At 36.8% G+C, this 14,015-nt stretch overlaps 1 pseudogene; it reads left to right on the forward strand.

The window, feature by feature from the left end:
- Positions 1–5,173: 5,173 nt before the first annotated feature.
- Positions 5,174–7,820, forward strand: LOC102986155 (serine/arginine repetitive matrix protein 1-like; annotated as a pseudogene).
- The last annotated feature ends 6,195 nt before the right edge of the window (positions 7,821–14,015 follow it).

Below are 14,015 nucleotides of genomic sequence, written 5' to 3' on the forward strand. Positions count from 1 at the left end.
GAATCTTCTGTGGGTCATTGTAAATAAGTGGTGGGTATGAACACTCACCTGAAGAAAGTTAAGGGCAAAATGAATGGAGAAAAATTGGAAGTGGAAACAGAAAATGTGTCCTAGGGTCTTAGATGACTTTTTTGATCTATGGAAAGAAATAGATGATATAGATATAGATGTAGATATAGAATACATGGTCTTCCATGTTTCCTCAAACCTCTGAAACACCTGAGAATTTGACACTGAATTGAATCCTTTTGTGACTCAAGTTCAAGGAACTGTATACAAGTATACAAGATCCACAGTGTAGGTACATACCTACAGAGCACCTGTACCTCATCTTAGGGATAGCTTATCGAGTAAGCTGTAATTGCCAAACCACTGTAATTGATGAGAAGTAGCTCCACCAGAGAAGGAGAGCATGTCCTAAGGGGCCAATGTGACTAGCGATGCATACATGCTGCAGGGAATTTACTGCCGATGGCTTCCTTAGAGGGAGGTGGTCTGTATACACTCAGCCTTGCCTCTCCTGAGCACCCATGTTTGGAGTGTGGTCACAGGGCCTCTGCCATACTGTGGGTCTCTATGCTGTATTGCCTGTCCTGGCTTTTTCTTATCATTAAATAATCTGGGATTGGGTGAAGCTTGCCGTGTCTCATGACACTTCGATTATTAATCCAAATCATTGCTGCTAACTGAGCAGTGAGTAGTGCAATGTATGCTAGAGAATTTTCTCCCTAAGATTCCTTCAGCTTGTAAATGCTCAAGTTTATTGGAAAATAAATCTTCGAAATAATATTCAAGTGATGGTCAGTGTAAGCTCTTCAATAACTTTTGGTAGAAAAAGTGGCTTCTTTCACCCCTTTTGCAAAGAAATCTGATGGTTTAATTACGACACCACACAAAATGCTGCATAATAAAATCTATTATAAAGATTGGTTCTGTCCTCGAGAGCAGAACATCAAGCACAACGTAGGTACTGAATTTTATCAAAATGGGTGGAGACACCTTCAAAAATTAGTTTTTACCGTGACCAAAGCTTACAAACTAAAGGACTTTTCTAAAAAAGAAAGGAAAAATTATTTTCATTTTTATTCACTCACTCAAAAGGAATCATGATGCATATTTTAAAAAATAGCATTTTCTATTTGAATTTGTACATGTCTTTTCACCTATATTTTGCAGATAAAGTGATAAAATGGGACACTTCAACTGCAGCTTTGCTGAAATATGTGTTTTGAGAAATCCAGGGTTTTATAAAAAATGATAGAGTAGTGGTGATCAACAGATAAAATGTGTGTGCTAGATCTTTTCTAGGAGCTCAGTGCACCTCGCACGTGTGATGTCATTTGTCCTCACAAATATAGAGATGCTGGAAGACAAAACAGTGCCTTTGCAGTGTACATCACAGGGGCTGGGGATAACACATATCAGGGTAGGAACTGTTTTCTTCATGACCTGAGTTTTTAAGGTCTGTGCACTTTTTTTGTACAAAAGGATTGTTCTTGTATTTTTATAAACTTTATTTTAAATTTATATGGTAGAAATGTAGTATTTGGGGAATTATTAGAGCAACTAAGATTTCTAAAGACATTCAAAAATTTTTCTTATTCCAATCATTTATTTTGTAAAGGGTGTTTCCAAATGATTAATAATAAACACACAAATGCCTCCTTATTGAAATTTACTTGAAATATTTTGTGTATGAACTGATTTTGCAAATGAGGGGTTGGTTCCAATTTGAGTGGGCAGTTAAGATTTTTTCAGTTGCCCACTTTATGGACACTGCTTTGTAATGTAGTCCCTGGGTCAGTAAAACTTTACATACAAGTCAAAATTCCGTAAATAAGCTTTTGCTGTACTGAAAAATAGATACATTTTAATTTTGACCATGTAGAAAATCATCCGTTCCAATTTCCTACGTTTTAGGGGCTCAGTTTATGGTCAGCTGTCACTGTTTACATCTCCTGCTATTTTTGCAATGAATAATTACCTGAACCCTGAGGAAATAATTTCTTCTTGAAAAGAATTAAAGTCATCCATCATAAATATTTTATTTTATCTGTGAAGCTACTGTTTGATAAATGTTTGGATGATCCAAGGTAAATTTTGTGTGTACATTGGATCTATGATCAAACTACTAATGGACAGACACTAAGGAGGGATAGTCACTCATTCCTTCTCTGTATCTCTCCTTTACTGTCTTAGTCCCAGTTTCTTCTTTTGTTTCATATTCTTTTTATTTTTTCCTTTCTTCTTCAACTTTTCTTACCTTAAGGCTAGACGTATTTTATTTCCCAACTTGTCTTGAAATTTTAGTGATTCATTGGAATTCAAGGTGGTTAGAAGGAACTTGAAAGCTCAATAAAGGGACAGTTGTTAACAACAAAAATGCATCTACAGCTAAATTTTACAACTTCCTCTAAATTCAGCTCTTGCCATATTATTAGATATAATTGCAGTACCTGTAGATCCATTCTGAATGTTAGCCTCCTTTCCTCACTAGGCAGTTCTTTGTTATTTATTTATTTTTATTTTTATTTTTTAATTGACATGTTGTGTTAATTTCTGCTGTAAAGCAAAGTGATTCAGTTATACATACATATATATATATATATATATATATATATATATATATATATATATATACACACACACACACACACACATTCTTTTTCACATTCTTTTCCATTATGGTTTATCATAGGTTATTGAATATAGTTCCCTGTGATACAGTAGGAACTTGTTTATCCATTCTCGATATCAATATGATAGTTTGCATCTGCTAATCCCAAACTCCCAGTCCATTCCTCCCCCATCCCTCCTCTTCCTTGGCAACCACAAATCTGTTCTCCACTCACTGGGTTCTTGAGTGTATGTAGTCCTTTAGTCTTGGCATTTACCTAGTCAATGATTATTGCATTCTGGCTCAAGAGAGAACTTCCATTCTATAGGTAAGGAAGCTGAAAGGAAGATTAGTTATGTACCTAAGATGATTTTAGGTGGTGGTGGGAGAAATCCATCTTCCACTTTCCTTGCTGGCTATTTGGTGGACCAGCCACTATGCCATCACCTGAGCTGAGGCCTGTTTGATGCCTGAAGTCAGCAGCTCTCAAGCTGTTAGAAGCAGTTGGGAAGAGGCCAAATTATAGGTTAGGCATAATGAAACATATTTCAGTATAGAATATTATTGCAGAAATTAAAGACTGAAAAGTAATTCTTTAGTACATAGAAGAGAACAATCAGAGCATACTTGCTGCTGTGGTTTTGGCATTTATAATAAGGTGCAAATATACAAGTACCTATTTATTTTATTGTTTGGTAAACATTTTAGTTTTCAGTACGGATCCTCCTCTACTTACAATTGGGTTACATCCCAATGAAGCCACCATAAGTGGAAAATATCATTAGGTTGAAAATGCATTTACTACACCTAATATCATAGCTCAGCCTAACCTACCTTCAGTGTGCTCAGGCCACTTACATTAGCCTACAGTTGGGCAAAATTATCTAACACAAAGCCTATTTTATAATAAAGTGTTAAAAATCTCATGTAATTTGTTGAATACTGAAAGTGAAGAACAGAATGGTTGTGTGGGTGCTGAATGGCTGTAAATGTATCGATCGATTGTTTCCCCTCATGATCACGTGGCTGATGACCCACTGCCACCAACCAGCATCACAGGAGAGTATCCTACTGCCAGGGAAAAGCTCAAAGTTCAAAATTCAAAGTAGTTTCTTCTGAATGTGTATTGCATTGGCACCATTGTAAAATCGAAAAACTTTAAGTTGAACCATTGTAAGGCAGGGACTGTCTTTATACCCTTTTGATAGCAATAAATTAAAAAATGGAAGAGCATGTTTAATTAAATATTAAGACTGAATTTCTTACTCTCAAAAAGTAGATGATTTGTACAACTTGCAATTTGTACAGCATGTCTGTAAATATTTACATTCATCATAGGGGCTGTGGTGATATTTTATGATCACCTAAAAATCAGAAGACACAGATACACTAAAAAAAAAATCAGCACCTACTCAAAATATTAGAATTCATTTTAAAAGGACTGTGCAAAAAGGCAATCATTTAACACATGCAGTTGCAGAAGATGTATTTACACATCAGTTTATGAAACGTGACTTATCATTTTGATCTGATGACAGTTGTCCTATTTTGCTTTGCTTTTTTTCGTTCCAATTTTTTATGAACATGTGTATAGGCTGTTGTGTTTGGTTTCATCAGGAGAGGAATAGCTTCACAAATGTTTAAAAGGTGCTGATTTTATATCAATGTTATTAGACGTCAACAGAAATGGAAGTATTAATCTAATAAAAATCAATTAATTCTAATAACTGTTCATATTTTTCTTCTGAAACGTGGAATCAAAGGTGTCTAGAAGTTCACCCTGTTGAAGATGAAACATTTGACAATATTGTGATTGCTACTTAAATTTGGTGAAAATTTTAAAGATTAAAGTATTTTTTTCTGTGGTGATAAAAGGAATGCACATGTTGGTAGGCTACAGCATAATGATAAAAGTAGTATTCTTGCTAAATTAAGAAATCCATGGACCAAAAAAATGAACTTCAAATTGGCTTGAAATATGAACGCATAATTCATAATTACATCCAAATAATTTCCAATCATCTAGTGATGAAATTATCAGCTGTAGATAACAAAGCTTAACAAAATTTTTATATATAAACAGAGTAACTGAACCATAAACGGTACTGTAGAACATGCTTTCTCTCTTTGCTGTTCGTGTAATACCAGATTTTTAAAATATTTGAGACTTTACAAAACCCTTCGTTAGTCAACCTAAGTGTCTGATATTGGTGTTAAATATTTTTATAAATGTGTCCTGTATTTATTGCATTTTGCTAAGATCAGTTGAGAATCTTTAATCAAAATATTCAACAAGTGGGGTATTAAAAACTCCAACTTTTGAACATTTGTAGCAAATTATGATTATTGAACACTAAGCACACAAACAGGAAGATACTAAAATTTCTATCTACAAAATCAGAGCTGGCACGCTCTGCGACCCAGCGCTCGGGCTCGGCTTTCCCTGCAGGTCCCACCCTCCATCGCGGCGCCGGTGCACCTTGGGATAGGGAGCGATCTCAGAGCGAGGCCGCAAGAGGGACTTGGGATCCTTCCGCGGAACAAGTGCAGAACAGAAGAAGCTACTGAAGCAGCTGAAATTCGCAGAATGCCTACAAAAACAGGTGGACATGAGCAAAGTAAATTTGGAGTTTATAAAGCCTTGGATAACAAAACGAGTAACAGAAATCCTTGGGTTTGAAGATGATGTTGTGATTGAGTTTATATTCAACCAGCTGGAAGTGAAGAATCCAGACTCCAAAATGATGCAAATCAACCTGACTGGGTTTTTGAATGGAAAAAATGCTACAGAATTTATGGGAGAACTGTGGCCCCTGCTCTTAAGTGCACAGGAAAACATTGCTGGAATCCCTTCTGTTTTCCTAGAACTGAAGAAAGAAGAAATAAATCAGAGACAGATTGCACAAGAAAAGTTGGCATCTATGAAAAAGCAAGATGGAGACAAGGATAAGAGGGATAAGGAAGAAAAAGAAAGCAGCACAGAAAAAAGGGAGCAGTCTCAAAGCCCAAGAAGATGCAAATCCAGATCTCCTTCCCTTAGAAGACTATCTTCCCCTGTCAGGAGAGAGAGAGAAAGCGCAGTCATTCTTAATCTCCCCGTCACAGAACCAAGAGCCAGAGTCCTCCCCTTGCTCCAGAGAAGGAAAAAACCAGAACTCCCAGAGCCATCAGTGAAAGTAAAAGAACCTTCAGTACAAGAGGCCACTTCTACTAGTGACATCCTGAAAGTTCCCAAGCCTGAACCAGTACCAGAGCCTAAAGAACCTTCTCCAGAGAAAAACTCCAGAAAAAAGGAAAAGGAAAAGGAGAAGACCCAACCAAGATCTCGGTCGCGTTCCAAGTCAAGATCCCGGAGACGTTCTCATACTTGACCGGGAAGGCGCCATAGATCCTGATCAAGATACTCACCCAGAAGGTGGCCAAGCCCAAGGAGACGGCCATCTCCTCGAAGAAGAACTCCACCGAGAGGAACGCCTCCTCCACCAAGGCATAGAAGGAGTAGATTTCCAGTGAGATGAAGAAGGCATTCATCGACATCCTGTCTGGGAGTAGCTCATCATCTTCTTTGTCTCGTTCCCGGTCACCTCCAAAGAAGCCTCCAAAGAGGACATCCAGCCCCCCTCGAAAAACTCGTAGGTTATCTCCTTCAGCAAGTCCTCCAAGGCGAAGGCATAGGCCATCACCTCCAGCAACTCCACCTCCAAAAACTCGTCATTCCCCGACACCCCACTAGTCAAACCGTACAAGGAAAAGTCGTGTTTCTGTCTCTCCAGGGAGAACTTCAGGTAAAGTGACAAAACCTAAAGGTACTGAGAAAAGAGAGTCCCCTTCACCAGCACCCAAGCCCAGAAAAGTAGACTTATCTGAATCAGAAGAATATAAAGGTGGTAAAATGGCTGCAGCAGATTCTGTGCAACAGAGACGCCAATACAGACGACAGAACCAGTAGAAGATCCAGATGATCCGGACAGAACCAGATGAAGATCTGATTCAGGCTCCTCCTCTTCCTCGGAAGATGAGCGACCCAAAAGGTCCCACGTGAAGAATGGTGAGGTAGGCCGGCGGCGGAGACATTCCTCTTCCCGAAGTGCCTCTCCATCAGTTCGAAAGCGCCAGAAAGAGACTTCCCCTCGTGGTAGACGGAGAAGTCCCTGCTCACCGCCCGCCCGAAGGCGACGTTCTCCTCCTGCTCCTCTGCCTCGTCGCCGCGGGTCTCACACCACCACCACAACGAAGGACTCCTTCCCCTCCCCCACGTGGTCGCTCACCTTTCCCAAGAGGATACTCTCCTCCAATACAGAGGAGATAGTCTCCTTCTCCACCTCCAAAGAGAAAGAACAGCCTCACCCCCTCCCCCTCCTAAACGAAGGACATCACCATCTCCACCACCAAGCCGTCGGGTCTCCCGTTCGCCACCTCCCAAACAAAGAAGCTCCCCAGTCACCAAGAGACGTTCGCCTTCATTGTCATCGAAGCACAGGAAAGGGTCTTCCCAGAGCCGATCTACCCGGGAGGCCTGGTCACCACCACCAAACAAACAGCATTCGCCTTCACCATGGCATCGAGCTCCTCAGACTTCCTCAAGTCCTCTAGCTGTTTGAAGAGGGTCATCATCATCACCCCAAAGAAGGCAGTCCCCAACTCCATGTTCTAGGCCCATTAGGAGAGTCTCCAGGACTCCAGAACCCAAAAAGACAAAAAAAGCTGCCTCACCAAGCCCTCAGTTGGTAAGGGGGGGGTCTCATCTCCCCGATCTGTCTCAGGATCTCCTGAGCCAGCATCTAAAAACCCCCCAGCACCTCCATCTCCTGTCCAGTCTCAGTCACCCTCTACCAACTGGGTACCAGTGGTACTGGTTAAAAAAGCTAAAAGCCCAAGACCAAGCCCATCACTGGCAAGGAATTCAGACCCAGAAGGAGGTGGAAAGAAAAAGAAGTAAAAGAAGGATAAGAAACCCGAAAAGGATAAGAAGCACAAGAGGCACAAAAAGCATAAGAAGGAAAAGGCTGTAACTGCAGCTGCTGCAGCTGCTGTAACCCCTGCAGCCATTGCTGCTCCCACAACTGCGTCAGCACAGGAAGAGCCAGAGCCTAAGAAGGAGGCTGAAAGTGAGGCTGAAGATAACCTTGATGGCTTAGAAAAGCACCTGCGTGAAAAGGCCCTGAGATCAATGAGGAAGGCTCAAGTGTCCCTACAGTCCTAGGTGGAAATGTTTGTTATATACATTTTATTTGGTTTGTACGCAATTCAGTTTCAAAATTGCTAAAAATGTGTTTGAGCTTTAGACTGTAGCATTTGTTGTAATATTGCTACGTTGAAGTTCACCATGTATAAAAAAGGGCATGGATTTACATTGCAAAAGGTGTCCACAGTGTATTAGTGACATTCTTTCATCGATAGCTGACATAAATTCATTTAGAGTGAAATATTTTAAGCCAAAAAAAAATCTCTTTTTTAAAAAAGGGGGTTTAAATATTGTTGGCCTTCTTATGGTTCCTTTAAATGCCCATCTATTCCCAGAGGTTTTTGTTTCTATTTTTTCTTTCTTTTTTCCTTTTTCTCATTTGAGTCTTAGCACCCATTTAAGTTATGATGTTTCCAACCCTGTATGGTTTTTGCAAGCTTGCCCAGAAATAAGACCACTGTTGAACTACCACAAAAGTATAAATGAATATTTTAATGCCACAATCTTTCCTGTTGCCTGTGGAGTCTCTGCTGAAATGAATCAGGATTCGGGCTCTAGGATGAGACAGAAAATGAAAGCATGTTGTTTGCCAGGACACTGTGGGTTTATATTGATGTGTAACAAGTTGATTTGGAACACTGGAATTTCACTCTATTCTGTTTTTTTTATTTTTATTTTTTTGTAAAGACAATTAGCTAGTCCCAGGAAGGATCCTTCAGTTATATAAAATTTTGTTTTATAAAATGTCATGGCTCCATTCGTAATTTTGTCTTGTTCTTCTGATTGGTGTATACAACTTTCAGAGCTCTTGTATTTGGAAAGCTGGAAGGGCCCAGACTTTGAAATAGTGTCTTGTTTTCACTGTTTTTGTTTTGTTTTTTTAAACTAAAGCTGTATAAATCTTGTGGATTAAACAGAATAAATTTCTAAATTAAAAAAAAATCACAGGAAAAACACAACAGATAAACAATGAGCATAGACTGTGTAAAAGGTTTAATTTTGAAATTCTAAAATTGCAGTTTGGAATGTTGATTGTGGGATGACTTGATAGAGCATCTATTTTTAACTAGAAAAATGTAGATCCTCTTCCTTATTAAATAAAATCAAGAAATCTTACAGTTTTGTAGCATCATACTTTTAGAAGAATCATAAATAGTGATAACATGCTAGAAGTTTTGTGTGACAAAAACAATTGTTGAAGATAGGTACTTTGAATAGAGGAAGACTAGCTACAAAAATAATTGTGCTGAAATAGTTATTTTAAAATAAAATTTAGAATTGAAAGTATTCTTTATTTAGGAGAATTTTCACTAAGGTTTACAGTATTTGTACAGAGAATTTTATCTTGATTTAAAATACTATGGTATACTGAAAATAGTTAATTAAGGATATTGACATATTCAAACTTTTTAATTATATAATTCAACTCTGATCAAGGCTGCAAGTAAAATGTATTAAAAAGTTAAAATAATGAGATCCTATTTACAGATACATTATTTTAAAAATAGCTGTGACATAGAGGGTAAGAAATTGATTATAGTACCTGAATGTGTACCAAGAATTATCATTCTGCTTATAATTGTTTATAAGTGATATAAAGACTATCCTGTTTTAATACTCATGGAAACACATGGATATCTGGTATTTAATTTTTTAAAATATTTATTGTAAAAACTAGTTTTTGAGTAGAATCATTGTTGAAAATACAACCTGTTTTGCAACATTAACTATTTTAGCTCCTTCATTCACTTTTTTCACTAAGATCTGAGATTTTTTCTTGACTCTAAAATTGTTGCAATAGGCTGATACTTTTTATTGTGAGTAACTCTAGACTTTCTAAAAAGCCTTTTCTCCCTGCAAATTAATGTTCTACAGGCACTAAGCGGCGGTCTCCTCAAGGACTAAGGAGGAGGAACACAGCAAGCAGATGGGTTGTTGCAGTGAAGGTCCACGCAGGTGTTCACTCTAGACATTTCAACTAGAAGGAGTTTAATGCAGGGGATTACCCATAAGGAAGATTACTGTTAAGAAAACAAGTGAAATGCTATGTAAGCTTCCCCTACACACACACACACACACACACGCACGCACACACACACACACACACACACACACACACCCCTCAGAATGAAGAATCCGAGGGCAACATTAATTCATTTATTCTACAAATATTTACTAAGCACTTACTACACCCCACATTTTGAATATGTTTTATTTGTTCAAAAATGACTCCGTTTTCAAAAATATCTCACAAGGTAACTATATAAAACTTAGCCAGATGAAGGGTGAATGCACTTTAATTTCATGATTGTTTATTTTGAGATTGATGTGTATGATTGATGTAACTGGTCACATGTGTGAGATGTTTTCTTTTGCTTATTTACTGATATTGAAATATTCCATTTATTGGGGACATGTTTATCACCTGAAATTGTGTCTTCCCAATCTTGGCCATACTTAAAGTAGTAAAATATCACACACATACACACACACACACAGCTATCTGGCAACTCCAGATAACACAGAAGAGCAGTAAGTAGTTTTTAAAAATGAAGGTACAATTAGTTAAATATTTAATTCTAGGTCTTCTAATTCAGAGCCTAATTATTTACTCTAATTTTGCACATAATTACTAATTGAAGCAGACCAGACACAGTAGTTTAGAAAGGTAAAATGCGCTGCCAGGTGTAGATGAAGACAAATCCAAAGTTGGAATATTTAGCATTCTGCAGGAAAAATACCCCATATAATTGAGACAAAACACATTAAAAGTTTTTCTGTGGTGGTTTAATATAAAAAAAAAAATCTGTCATCCCCAACTTGAGAACCCTGGAAGGCAGGGCTTCGAAGCTTGAAATCTTGCATTTATTGATGTTGCTAAAGGTGAAAAATCAGTCACTGAGAAAAGGTTAAATTATTAATAGTATTGGCTGTTTAAATGGGAAGAATTTATAAAAGTTATTACATGGATATATAGACTCAAGTGGCATCTGTCCCCTAGCGGAAACGTAAGTGTATTTTGAATACTTCGAAACATCTTGATACCACATATATGCATATGTGGTATTACTAGAGAAAGATGTGTAAAAACATTAAATGTGAATAAGGAAGATTACTGTTAAGAAAACAAGTGAAATGCTATGTAAGCTTCCCTTACACACACACACACACACACACACGCACGCACACACACACACACACACACACACACACACCCCTCAGAATGAAGGATCCGAGGGCAACATTAATTCATTTATTCTACAAATATTTACTAAGCACTTACTACACCTCACATTTTGAATATGTTTTATTTGTTCAAAAATGACTCAGTTTTCAAAAATATCTCACAAGGTAACTATATAAAACTTAGCCAGATGAAGGGTGAATGCACTTTAATTTCATGATTGTTTATTTTGAGATTGATGTGTATGATTGATGTAACTGGTCACATGTGTGAGATGTTTTCTTTTGCTTATTTACTGATATTGAAATATTCCGTTATTGGGGACATGTTTATCACCTGAAGTAGATGATAAATATTTTAAAGATATTATCATGGGTTATTTAGCAAGGATGTCAGACAATTTATACAAGAAAGAGGTAAGACTAGTATTTGCATATTATGGCTCCCAAACTACAATATTCATAGAAAGATATTTTTGTGATGCTATTTGAGAGAAAGCGGAAAAGGAAATGAGAGAGAGCACTAAACATTAGGTTCCCCAACTCCACCACTGCCACCAAACCTCACCACCTAAAAGTGTTTATAAAATGTGTTTATGTGCAGTGGCTTATTTCTGAAGAGAAATCTCAGCTTTCATCAGACTTTAGACTTTCAAATGGTAAAGTACCATTGAACTAGTGTAATTGCAGTCTTCTCTCTCTTTATCTCAACCAAAGGTACCCTTTTTTTGCTTTTATTTTTTGCTTCAGAAAAATAGCTCATTTGTGGGTTCAGGTATTTATACATCCAAATGTGTTTATTAATGATGAAACTGCCACCATTGTTTCTCCAAATGTATCAGACAAGTTTCAGTGAGCAATTAACATAAGTAAAATCATTTTGATTTTCTAATGTCCTATTTGCTATTGAGTATAAAATTCCAAGTGAATTAATAAGCTAAAACTTAGTGCATCCCTTAGAGGAGAGATGCAAAAAGATGACAGTTCTTCATTTGTAAAAGTTAAGTGGTGGAAAATGGAATTTCATCACTTAATGGCTTATAATTTAACCAATGAGAGAATAAAGATATTTATCATCTCATGTATAAAAACATGTTATATGCCTAGTTTATATCCACCCTATCTCAAATCATTAAACATGAAAAAAAACTTTAAAAATGATTAGAATCAAACAACCTGGAAAAACACTAAGGAAAAAAAATTATAGAAGACAAATTGATTAAAGTCATCTTTCTCTCTCTCTCCAGATTTCTCCCTTCTCTCTTCTTGTTTCCTTCAATCCCCCATCCCCCATCCCCCATTTTTATTCTTGGAGTTCCATCTGAAAAGATATCCCCCAACCCCCCATCACAGAATCCAAAGTTTTTGAATATGGCCTGACTACTGCATACATACATTTCATTTGGTGATGAGTTTTAATTTCTGACCAGTAAATACCAAAATTAGTTAATTTAGTCTTTACATGTGAATTTCTGTTTTCACTTGTGTTGATAAATATGGTGAGCTATTGTCATTGTAAGCCTGAAGATTTTAATACAGTAAAACATCACCAATTCTATTATTTTGCCATCTATTTAATAAAGCCAGCCCTGCGTATTTTGACTCGAGTCTACTGACAACATAGGTGAGCGGCAGATGTCTCATTTATTTCTCAGATTTCTCTCCTTAACTTCTTACTCTTGCCTTGACTTTTGGTTTACTGTCCTGTTTCTTAATTTCTGATCTTCATGTTGATATTTGGTCATCACGGTTTGACACTTGGGTCTCTCTTATAAACTTGGTTTGACTCCAAGTCTTGTGATCACGTTTCTTATATGTGTTAAAGTCATTTTCAGTGACAAACCTTGATCCACTGATTGTACTGTCTTGTTTCTTCTATAAGTACATCCTTGAGGACTTGTATCCTACCACTAATGGAGTTAAACTAGTGTGATGTGGTGTGTATATTATAAAGTTTAAATGGCTTTTCTTTTAAAGTTATTATATAACTTAAATTGCTTCTTTCAATTAAATTAGTGCGAGCCATAGAATATAAAATGATCTACCTATTAGAGATGCAAATAGTCCTTTTTTAGTAATGTGCATTATTAATTCCTCATCATTGAATATTATACTCTTCTAGAACATATTTAACTTAGTTCAACAAAAATATTTAATTTGGAAGTATATGATTATTCCAACTTACTTCCCAAAAAATTTGAGGTCAGGCTGAGGGATTTTGAACAGGCCTGGCCTTTGACTTTTAAGAAATAACCATGTGAGACACGTAAGATGCCTAACAATTTAGGGACACGTAAGTGGCTTTCAGTTCTCAGTAATCTGTCTTTCCTAACAGGCTCTCCATTTAATGCTGTGTGAACTGCCATGTAATGATCGCTACCAGTGCAGCTAAATGCTTTTCTAATTAAATCTATATTGAATGGATTTCTTTGTCTTTCCTAAGCAGTTTCCTGCTGTGTGTTTAAACTTCTTGCAGTTTAGAGTATTGTCGCAGAAAATGTAAAATATGTTAGAATGAAGTGGAATTGTGTTCTGTGGCAGGAAAAAATATATATTTTTGCCAAATAAATAGGTATTGAATTCATTAATAACGTATCTTGTAATGCCAGTTATAGTTTAGGAAAGATAATACCTTTTGTGAAATCTATGGGAATTATTATATCTTGGCAAGGAATATAGAAATGTTTATAATTATCTCTTTCACTGTATAATCTTTCTAGGTACTCCCTGGAAAGCATGATTCATGGTGGTTGAAAGCAATAATTCAGGAGTTAGAATGAGTTTAAGTTCTGATTGTTCCATTTACTGGCAATGTGAACTTGATTATTTATCATTTGTAAGTCTGTCAAATGGGACAAATAATAGTTCTTGTGGCATAGAGACATTTTGAAATTTAAATGTAAAGAGGTACAGGTAACCTGCCTAGCACAGTGTCTGGTGCCTAATAAATATTAGCTCTTATGATCTCTTTTTCTTACTAAACAAATCTCTTGACATGAAATTACATTGGGATTTATTTAAGAAAACAAT

This window comes from Physeter macrocephalus, chromosome 10 (assembly GCF_002837175.3).
Source record: "Physeter macrocephalus isolate SW-GA chromosome 10, ASM283717v5, whole genome shotgun sequence".
Lineage (NCBI taxonomy): Eukaryota > Metazoa > Chordata > Mammalia > Artiodactyla > Physeteridae > Physeter > Physeter macrocephalus.